The following is an 11,240-nucleotide window of genomic DNA, read 5'->3' on the forward strand; positions in this document are numbered from 1 at the left end:
CTCTTCCCTTCTTTGCTCTTGGCTCCCCTCCACTTCCCTCTCCTCTTTTTTTTTTTTCCTCTTTAATTTTATTTTATTTATTTTTTTATACAGCAGGTCCTTATTAGTCATCAATTTTATCCACATCAGTGTATACATGTCAATCCCAATCGCCCAATTCATCGCACCACCACCCCCACCCCCCTGCGGCTTTCCCCCGTTGGTATCCATACGTTTGTTCTCTACATCTGTGTCTCAATTTCTGCCCTGCAAACCGGTTCATCTGCACCATTTTTCTAGGTTCCACATATATGCGTTAATATATGATATTTGTTTTTCTCTTTCTGACTTACTTCACTCTGTATGACAGTCTCTAGATCCATCCACGTCTCTACAAATGACCCAATTTCGTTCCTTTTTATGGCTGAGTAATATTCCATTGTATATATGTACCACAACTTCTTTATCCATTCATCTGTCAGTGGGCATTTAGGTTGCTTCCATGACCTGGCTATTGTAAATAGTGCTGCAATGAACATTGGGGTGCATGTGTCTTTTTGAATTATGGTTTTCTCTGGGTATATGCCCAGTAGTGGGGTTGCTGGATCATATGGTAATTTTTAGTTTTTTAAGGAGCCTCCATACTGTTCTCCATAGTGGCTGTATCAATTACATTCCCACCAACAGTGCAAGAGGGTTCCCTTTTCTCCACACCTTCTCCAGCATTTGTTGTTTGTAGATTTTCTGATGATGCCCATTCTAAGTGGTGTGAGGTGATACCTCAAAAATATGGAACACTTCACGAATTTGTGTGTCATCCTTGTGCAGGGGCCATGCTAATCTTCTCTGTATTGTTCCAATTTCAGTATATGTGCTGCCGAAGTGAGCACTGCCTCTCCTCTTCTCTTCTCTCCTCTTGTTTTCTTTTCAAGAATGCTCCATATGTTAAGGACCAACACTTATCAGGGTATTTGGTTGGAGTAACATCTTGTCCTTACTCTCATTTGGGGAACCATTTGTGGCCCAGGTATTTAGGCTGTCTGATGCCTTTCAAGTTGCCCCAAGACACTCAAGCTTTGGGTAAGCTGAGGATACTCCCAGTCCTACAAGAGAAGCATCCAGGTTTCTATACTTTATATTTTCAATGACTATGTAGGGTCAAGTATAATAGTTGGGGTGAGGAGTGTCTTTTGGCTGAAGATAGAATGGTGGGGATAAGAAATAATTCACTGATAATAATGTTAAGATGGAATTAGAACTTTACATTTTCAATCAATCAAAATTTTTGGAAAAGTTTTAATAACTTGAGAAAATAGTGCCTCACCTCAATTTGCTCAGTGTAGCACTCTTTTCTGTTGGTTTTATGTTTTCCTGGACAAGAGTTTCAATAAGATGAATATATCATTGACCTTCCTCTATGGGTGTCTGGAAGAAAACAAAGGAATCATAAAAGAGTATTACTATTCTTGCATAAAAACTGCTATAATACTACAAAGTGCTGTTCTGTTTTATAGTGGGAACCATGCAGTAATAGAGTCTTTATAATGAGGTTTCTTAGAATTTTTGTAATGCATGTGGATTTGAAGATGCAGATGGGATGTAAGTCATTAAACATTAGACCATGGCAATAAGTATGCCACTGTTTTTTTGATAATGTACAGAACTGTGTATTTTTGTGTGTGCATGGCTGTATGGGCTTTCATTTCAAAAGATAAATATATTTTTAAAACTTCGACAAATAAAGTGCTTTTTGACTATTTGTTAGTTAAGGCAAAAAAAAAAAATGACGGCATGAATCATGTGTGCAGTGGTTTAGTGGACTCCACACTCATATTGGGAGTAAATCCTATTAAGATGCCCCTATGATAACATTTTTTTACATGATATAGAGTTTATATGTCTATATTTAAAATTTTATTCCTAACAAATTTTCTCTTGTGAGATTTTTGTAAGAATTAGCTGCTGTTTCTTGGAATAATGTTTAAGAGGGAATTCTCTCTCTATATATATATGGGATTTACTATTTTGAAATTTTCTTGTCTTTTTTTCCTTAAAAGTCAAAACAACTCTGAAGATCAAAGGAATCTCTTTTTCAGATCATCCAGGAGTAGAATTTGGGATTTTATTTTAGGAGAAGTATTGAGTACATTCAGAAAATATAAAAAGAAAAAACAACAAAACTCCCAGCTGGAGTGAGAAAAATTAAACCCTTACAGACATTTTTATCTCTGGCCAATTGGTGATTTTCCAACAGGGTCTGTCTTTTGAAATCTGTTTTTTTCTCTTCAAAATTAAACCCCAGTTGTGTCTTAAAAAGGAAACACTCCACCATTCTGTCTATCATGACTCTATAAATTTTCTTTCATGAAGGAAAAAAGAGTGTTTCTGAGAGTCTTGGAGTAGTCAACCAGGTGATTTCACAGTTGAATTCACATTGTCTGCATTCTCCCCTGTAATATTTCCTTAGCCTACAGAATATAGAATAAATTCTATAGTGAAACCTCAATAGCATCAGAAGTCTTTCCTGAGAACAAGAAGTCTCACTAACTGTTTATTGTAGCACATATAATATTCATGAAGTGTTTACAGGTGGCCTTTAAATTTCATTATATTAACCATACCTGATAATCTGTTTGGCTCATGAAACTTTGGCCTAGCGAAATAGTGAAGATATTCAGCTATGAAGAGAAGGCCACCAGTATAGCTGAAGACAAAAGTAACCAAACTATCTGTATGTATTATGTACATTCCCTGTACCTGCCAATGTGCAAGGAGCTATAGGGAATACAGCAGATGACACAGCCCTCGTCTATAAGAAATTGACACCTGGAAGGAGATTCAGAGGCAGAAAAGGTATTAGCACGTTCTTGGAGACAGAGGTCTCAGCTGTAGTCATAATAGCTAACGGGAGAGAAAAAAAGGCAAGAAACAATTCTTAGACTTCAGAAGACATGTGTAACTGTAAAGTAGTAGAGTCTTACTTTTAACACAACACTCTTTGACTTTACTTTTATAAATTAACAGTCTATTTTGCTTTTCAAATGGCTATAGCTTCCTTTTGGCATTGTTGTGTGTTGATCCCCTTGTATCTCTTATCTGTCTCCTAAGGACCCAGGAGCTTAATTAATGAGTGTTTGCAAGTATCACCAGTAATTACTACCCTCCTCACTTGATAGATCTGCTCTGCTGTAGGGCAGGTGAGGGGTTAGTAGAGACCACTATTATCAGAAATAATTAGCCATTTAGCCAGAGGGGAAGGCTTAGTGGCCTAACCATGGGCTTTGCCCATCCAGGTGGGATCAGGGGCTCTATTCTCTAGGGGGTCTATGCAGCCTCTTTGTCTCAGAACCAGCAAGTTTGCTACTTGTGTCTTTTGGCTAACAATTTTCCTTCCCTCAAAAATCTTTGAAAAGTCACCAGGGTACCAGCTGGGAGAAGCATACTAGACTTTGGAGGACCAAGAGCATTTGCCTGCTTCACTAGAGTACTCAGAAATGTTTTCCTACAGTCCCTCTTGTGGCACTTTGTTTCCTGGATTGACTGCTCCAACAGCCATGCTCAGGGAGCCTGCAAGAGCAGCAGAAGGGGGATAACAATGGGCAGCCCTGGGGACAGCTGGAGGGGGAGAGACAAGCTGTGTGTAGTAAATCTTCATGGACAGAGAAGATGAAAAGTGGGGTCACATAGGAACCCCAGACTGAAAAACATAAGGGCAGACGTGCTGAGATACAGCACTCCATTTAGGATAAACCTCTTTCTCACATGGACATTTCTATGTAGGATGCCCCAGAGTGGATATTCACAGGTACTTATTTAATGAACACTAATCATTTTTTAAAAATTTATTATTTTTTAACTTTTTATTTTATATTGGAGTATAGTTGATGAACAATGTTGTGATACTTTCAGGTGTACAGCAAAGTAATTCAGTTATACACATACATGCATCTATTCTTTTGCAAATTCTTTTCCCATTTAGGTTGTTATGTAATATTGAGCAGAGTTCCCTGTGTTACACAGTAGGTCCTTATTGGTTATCCATTTTAAATATAGCAGTGTGCACATGTCAATCCCAAATCCCCTAACTATTCCTTCCCCCAACCCTTCCCCCCTGGTAACCCATAAGTTTGTTCTCTAAGTCTGTGAGTATGTTTCTGCTTTGTAAGTAAGTTCATTTGTATCATTTCTTTTTAGATTCCGCTTATAAGGGATATCATATGATATTTCTCTTTCTCTGTCTGAGTTACTTCATTCAGTATGACAATCTCTAGGTCTGTTGCTGCAAAGGGCATTATTTCATTCTTCTTAATGGCTGAGTAATATTCCATTGTATATATGTGCCACATCTTCATTTTTTAAACCAGTGCTCTCCAACAGAAATACAATGTTCATGGCATATGTAATTTAAAATTTTCTAGTAGCCACACTAAAAAAGTAAAAAGAAGCAGGTAAAATTAATTTTAATAATGCATTTTATTTAACCCAGTATATCCAAAATATTATCATTTCAGCATGCAATCACTATTAAAATGATTAACGAGCTATTTTACATGATTTTTTCTTTTGTACTAGGTCTTCAAAATACGATGTGAATTTTACACTTACAGCACATCTCAGTTTGGTCTGGCTACGTTTCAAATGCTCCATAGTGCCATGTGGGTAGTGGCTTGCATACTGGACAGCACCACTCTAGGGCATGCCCTTGTAGGCCAACTGGTCTTCTGTATGGATAAAGAAAGTACTTTATGTTTTAAAACTGAACAGCGATAGCCAGAAAATGACAGCACGACCCCCACTGAATAAAACCAACCAACCAACCAACAAACCAAAAACCTATTAAGAACAGCCTGCTGGATTCTCAACAAATTTGAATTCATCATAAAGGGGTCCAGAGGTGGGCCTTGGTGAGATAGCCAATTCTTCTCCACAGAAATTTTAGTACAGGTTTTGTGACTAAATTGTTCCCACCAGCTGAACGCTACGTGGCATTCTCCAGGATGACAATATCAGTGTATTAATTTATCTCTGGTTGGAGGTTCTGGGAAGTTAGGTAGAGAAGGCCAGCTAGTGTTTTCTATACTCAGGCAGCCATATAGGTCCCTTGCATTCAGTGGCAGAAAACTAAGTCGAGTTTATTTTCTTGTCTGCCCTGCACTGAGACTCAACGCAGATGGTTTGTTCTGTCGACCAGGGTCTGTATGCCTCAGTGCCTTGGCTGAGGGATGGCGCATTGTTGGAATCGCTGGAGGAATGGAAATGGTGAGGGGATTTGGAATGAAAGATGTTTGCAGTAGAATGAAAAATGATTGTTGCCTTGCCATCCTTATTCTTCCCCATACCCAAAGAAGCAAAGTGGGTATTTTGAACAAATTTTAAAAGCACTTGGGGAAAGAGGAGCATTACTAAGCAAGCTGTTACAGCACTAGTTCACCAGGCACCATTGTTCTTCCTCAGAAAACCTAGATAATACAAAATGATCAATTTGGTTTTTCGTACTGTTGCTGAGTAAGAATTTCATTTATAATGAGAAGTATACTGCTCTTAAAGGTGACATTTTGGTTTTGCTTTTCTGTCATAAAAGGAATTTTATAGAAAACTGGAAAATATAGAAAAACATAAGAAAAAGAATTCAAAACTCATTATCTCACCATCCAGTAATATACCAATATGAGGTTAACAGTCATTATTTTCTTGAGTTTTTTTTTCCTCTGCAAATGTGCATATATTTAAGAATTGGTATTATAAGTAAATGTGTGCTCTTTTTCACTTGATATAACATAAACATTTTACCATGTGTTGTCATTCTTTATAAACTATACATTTGCAGAATATGCTATATGACAGTGTATTCATTCTTGCCCTTGTTGTTAGACTTTGAAGTATTTTCTAGTACTTCCTAAGTGACATGCAGAAAAATTTTAATTTACCCAATTTAAATCTTAAATAGCTTGGTTTAAAAGTCACTCTTTGGCATTTATAATAAAATAATAAGCTGTAAGGAGAAGCTGAAATTAAAAAAGGTTTTTATTTCATAACCTCTTGCCTTGTACCCAGGAACTTTTCTCTGAAGTTGAGTTGTGCTCTGTCTTGCATAAAGCAACTACCAATTGTGTGCAAATCAATGAGAACTACTTTTTTCTGGTCACGCACTTTTTGAGTTATTAGACACAACAATGGTGGACAGTGTATGTCCAGAGAAAACACACCCTCTGTATTCTCAGTTGTGACACTTCTGCCTTAGACTCAGGAGGCATCTAGTTGGTGGTACTTGTTCTTAAAATGGCATTTGGTTCCTAAGTGCAGTTTTTCTGGAGAAATTTTTTTTGAAACTCCTGATAACATTGACTAAATGTCAAGAGACTTGTATTTATTGATTTTCCAGCTTTTTATTATAAAAAGTTTTTTTAAAAAGGGAAAATTCCAGAGACCTTCAAGATGGCGGAGGAGTGAGACATGGAGATAGCTTTCCTCCCCACAAATACATCAGAAATACATCTACATGTGGAACAACTCCTACAGAACACCTACTGAACACTGGCAGACCTCAGACCTCCCAAAAGCAAGAAACTCCCCAGGTACTTGGGTAGGGCAAAAGAAAAAAGGAAAAACAGAGACAAAAGAATAGGGACGGGACCTGCACCAGTGGGAGGGAGCTGTGAAGGAGGAAAGGTTTCCACACACTAGGAAGCCCCTTCATGGGCAGAGACTGCGGGTGGCAGAGGGGGGAAGCTTCGGAGCCACGGAGGAGAGTGCAGCCACAGGGGTGCGGAGGGCAAAGCGGAGAGATTCCCGCACGGAGGATCGGCGCCGAGCAGTGCTCACCAGCCCGAGAGGCTTGTCTGCTCAGCCGCCAGGGCGGGCGGGGCTGGGAGCTGAGGCTCGGGCTTCGGTCGGATCGCAGGGAGAGGACTGGGGTTGGCGGCGTGAACACAGCCTGAAGGGGGCTAGTGCGCCACGGCTAGCCGGGAGGGAGTCCGGGAAAAAGTCTGCAGCTGCCGAAGAGGCAAGAGACTTTTTCTTGCCTCTTTGTTTCCCATTGCGCGAGGAGAGGGGATTCAGAGCGCCGCCTAAACGAGCTCCAGAGACGGGCGCGAGCTGCGGCTATCAGCGCGGACCCCAGAGACGGGCGTGAGACGCTAAGGCTGCTGCTGCCACCACCAAGAAGCCTGTGTGCGAGCACAGGTCACTCTCCACACCGCCCCTCCCGGGAGCCTGTGCAGCCCGCCACGGCCAGGCTCCCGTGATCCGGAGACAACTTCCCCGGGAGAACGCACGGCGCGCCTCAGGCTGCTGCAACGTCACGCCGGCCTCGGCCGCCGCAGGCTCGCCCCGCATCCGTACCCCTCCCTCCCCCTGGCCTGAGGGAGCCAGAGCCCCCGAAGCAGCTGCTCCTTTAACCCCGTTCTGTCTGGGCGGGGAACAGACGCCCTCAGGCGACCTACACGCAGAGGCGGGTCCAAATCCAAAGCTGAACCCTGGGAGCTGTGCAAACAGAGAAGAGAAAGGGAAATCTCTCCCAGCAGCCTCAGAAGCAGCGGATTAAATCTCCACAATCAACTTGATGTACCCTGCATCTGTGGAATACCTGAATAGACAACGAATCATCCCAAAATTGAGGAGGGGGACTTTGGGAGCAACGATACATATATTTTTTTCCTTTTTCTCTTTTTGTGAGTGTGTATGTGTATGCTTCTTTGTGTGATTTTGTCTGTATAGCTTTGCTTTTACCATTTGTCATAGGGTTCTGTCTGTCCTTTTTTTTTTTTTTTAAGTATAGTTTTTAGCACTTGTTATCATTGGTGGATTTGTTTTTTGGTTTGGTTGCTCTCTTCTTTCTTTTATTTTTCTTTTTTTATTACTTAAAATTCTTTTTAAATTTGTAATAATTACTTTTTTATTTTAATAACTTTATATTCTTTTCTTTTTTCCTTTCTTTCTTTCTTTTTTCTCCCTTTTCTTCTGAGCCATGTGGCTGACAGGGTCTTGGCGCTCCGGCCAGGTGTCAGGCCTGTTCCTCTGAAGTGGGAGAGCCGAGTTCAGGACATTGGTCCACCACAGACCTCCCAGCTCCACATAATATTAACAGTGAAAGCTCTCCCAGAGATCTTCATCTCAACACTAAGACCCTACACTAAACGACCAGCAAGCTACAGTGCTGGACACCCTATGCCAAACAACTAGCAAGACAGGAACACAACCCCACCCATTAGCAGAGAGGCTGCTAAAAATCATAACAAGGTCACAGACACCCCAAAACACACCACTGGACACAGTCCTGCCCACCAGAAAGACAAGATCCAGCATCATCCACCAGAACACAGGCACTAGTCCCCTCCACCAGGAAGCCTACACAACCCACTGAACCAACCTTAGCCACTGGAGGCAGACACCAAAAACAATGGGAACTATGAACCTGCAGCCTGCAAAAAGGAGACCCTACATGTTTCTCATGTAGAAGACAGAGAAACACACACTTCAGACCTGGGGACACATACAGACTGAAAGTGAGAGAATGGAGAAACATATTCCATGCAAATGGAAATCAAAAGAAAGCTGGAGTAGCAATTCTCATATCAGACAAAATAGACTTTAAAATAAAGACTATTACAAGAGACAAAGAAGGACACTGCATAATGATCAAGGGGTCAATCCAAGAAGAAGATATAACAATTGTAAATATTTATGAGCCCAACATAGGAGCACCTCAATACATAAGGCAAATGCTAACAGCCATAAAACGGGAAATCAACAGTAACACAATCATAGTAGGGGACTTTAACAACCCACTTTCACCAATGGACAGATCATCCAAAATGAAAATAAATAAGGAAACACAAGCTTTAAGTGACACATTAAACAAGATGGACTTGATATTTATAGGACATTCCATCCAAAAACAACAGAATACACTTTCTTCTCAAGTGCTCATGGAACATTCTCCAGGATAGATCATATCTTGGGTCACAAATCAAGCCTTGGTAAATTTAAGAAAATTGAAATCATAACAAGTATCTTTTCTGACCACAATGCTATGAGACTATATATCAATTACAGGAAAAAAATCTATAAAAAATATAAATACATGGGGGCTAAACAATACACAATACTTAATAACCAAGCAATCACTGAAGAAATCAAAGAGGAAATCAAAAAACACCTAGAAACAAATGACAATGAAAACATGACTACCCAAAACCTATGGGATGCAGCAAAAGCAGTTCTAAGAGGGAAGTTTATAGCAAAACAATCCTACCTCAAGAAACAAGAAACATATCAAATAAACAACCTAACCTTACACCTAAAGCAATTAGAGAAAGAAGAACAAAAGAACCCCAAAGTTAGCAGAAGGAAAGAAATCATAAAGATCAGATCAGAAATAAATGAAAAAGAAATGAAGGAAGCAATAACAAAGATCAATAAAACTAAAAGCTGGTTATTTGAGAAGATAAACAAAATTGATAAACCATTAACCAGACTCATCAAGAAAAAAAGGGAGAAGACTCAAATCAATAGAATTAGAAATGAAAAAGGAGAAGTAACAACTGACACTGCAGAAATACAAAGGATCATGAGAGATTACTACAAGCAACTCTATGCCAATAAAATGGACAACCTGGAAGAAATGGACAAATTCTTAGAAAAGCACAACCTTCTGAGACTGAACCAGGAAGAAATAGAAAATATAAACAGACCAATCACAAGCACTGAAATTGAGACTGTGATTAAAAATCTTCCAACAAACAAAAGCCCAGGACCAGATGGCTTCACAGGCGAATTCTATCAAACATTTAGAGAAGAGCTAACACCTAACCTTCTCAAACTCTTCCAAAATATAGCAGAGGGAGGAACACTCCCAAACTCATTGTAGGAGGCCACCATCACCCTGATACCAAAACCAGACAAAGATGTCACAAAGAAAGAAAACTACAGGCCAATATCACTGATGAACATAGATGCAAAAATCCTCAACAAAATACTAGCAAACAGAATCCAACAGCACATTAAAAGGATCATACACCATGATCAAGTGGGGTTTATCCCAGGAATGCAAGGATTCTTCAATATATGCAAATCAATCAACATGATACACCATATTAACAAATTGAAGGATAAAAACCATATGATCATCTCAATAGATGCAGAAAAAGCTTTCGACAAAATTCAACCCCAGTTATGACAAAAGCCCTCCAGAAAGTAGGCATAGAGGGGACTTACCTCAACATAATAAAGGCCACATATGACAAACCCACAGCCAATGTCATTTTCAAATGTGAAAAACTGAAACCATTTCCACTAAGATCAGCAACAAGACAAGGTTGTCCACTCTCACCACTATTATTCAACATAGTTTTGGAAGTTTTAGCCACAGCAATCAGAGAAGAAAAAGAAATAAAAGGAATCCAAATCGGAAAAGAAGAAGTAAAGCTGTCACTGTTTGCAGATGACATGATACTATACATAGAGAATCCTAATGATGCTACCAGAAAACCAGTAGAGCTAATCAATGAATTTGGTAAAGTAGCAGGATACAAAATTAATGCACAGAAATCTCTTGCATTCCTATACACTAATGATGAAAAATCTGAAAGAGAAATGAAGGAAACACTCCCATTTACCATTGCAACAAGAAGAATAAAATACCTAGGAATAAACCTACCTAGGGAGACCAAAGACCTGTATGCAGAAAACTATAAGACACTGATGAAAGAAATTAAAGATGATACAAACAGATGGAGAGATATGCTATGTTCTTGGATTGGAAGACTCAACATTGTGAAAATGACTCTACTACCCAAAGCAATCTACAGATTCAATGCAATCCCTATCAAACTACCAATGGCATTTTTCACAGAACTAGAACAAAAAATTTCACAATTTGTATGGAAACACAAAAGACCCCAAATAGCCAAAGCAATCTTGAGAAAGAAAAACAGAGCTGGAGGAATCAGGCTCCCAGACTTCACACTATACTACAAAGGTACAGTAATCAAGACAATATGGTACTGGCACAAAAACAGAAACATAGATCAATGGAACAGGACAGAAAGCCCAGAGATAAACCCACGCACATATGGTCACCTTATTATTGATAAAGGAGGCAAGAATATACAATGAAGAAAAGACAGCCTCTTCAATAAGTGGTGCTGGGAAAACTGGGCAGCTACATGTAGAAGAATGAAATGAGAACACTCCCTAACACCATACACAAAAATAAACTCAAAATGGATTAAAGACCTAAATGTAAGGCCAGACACTATAAA

General features: G+C 39.6%; 1 non-coding gene across 1 annotated transcript; it reads right to left on the reverse strand.

Moving 5' to 3' along the window:
* Positions 1–762: 762 nt before the first annotated feature.
* Positions 763–869, reverse strand: LOC114239230 (U6 spliceosomal RNA). The gene has a single exon (XR_003624413.1). It is a non-coding gene; the product is annotated as a U6 spliceosomal RNA (small nuclear RNA).
* Between the last annotated feature and the right edge of the window lie 10,371 nt (positions 870–11,240).

Source organism: Balaenoptera acutorostrata, chromosome 3, assembly GCF_949987535.1.
Source record: "Balaenoptera acutorostrata chromosome 3, mBalAcu1.1, whole genome shotgun sequence".
Lineage (NCBI taxonomy): Eukaryota > Metazoa > Chordata > Mammalia > Artiodactyla > Balaenopteridae > Balaenoptera > Balaenoptera acutorostrata.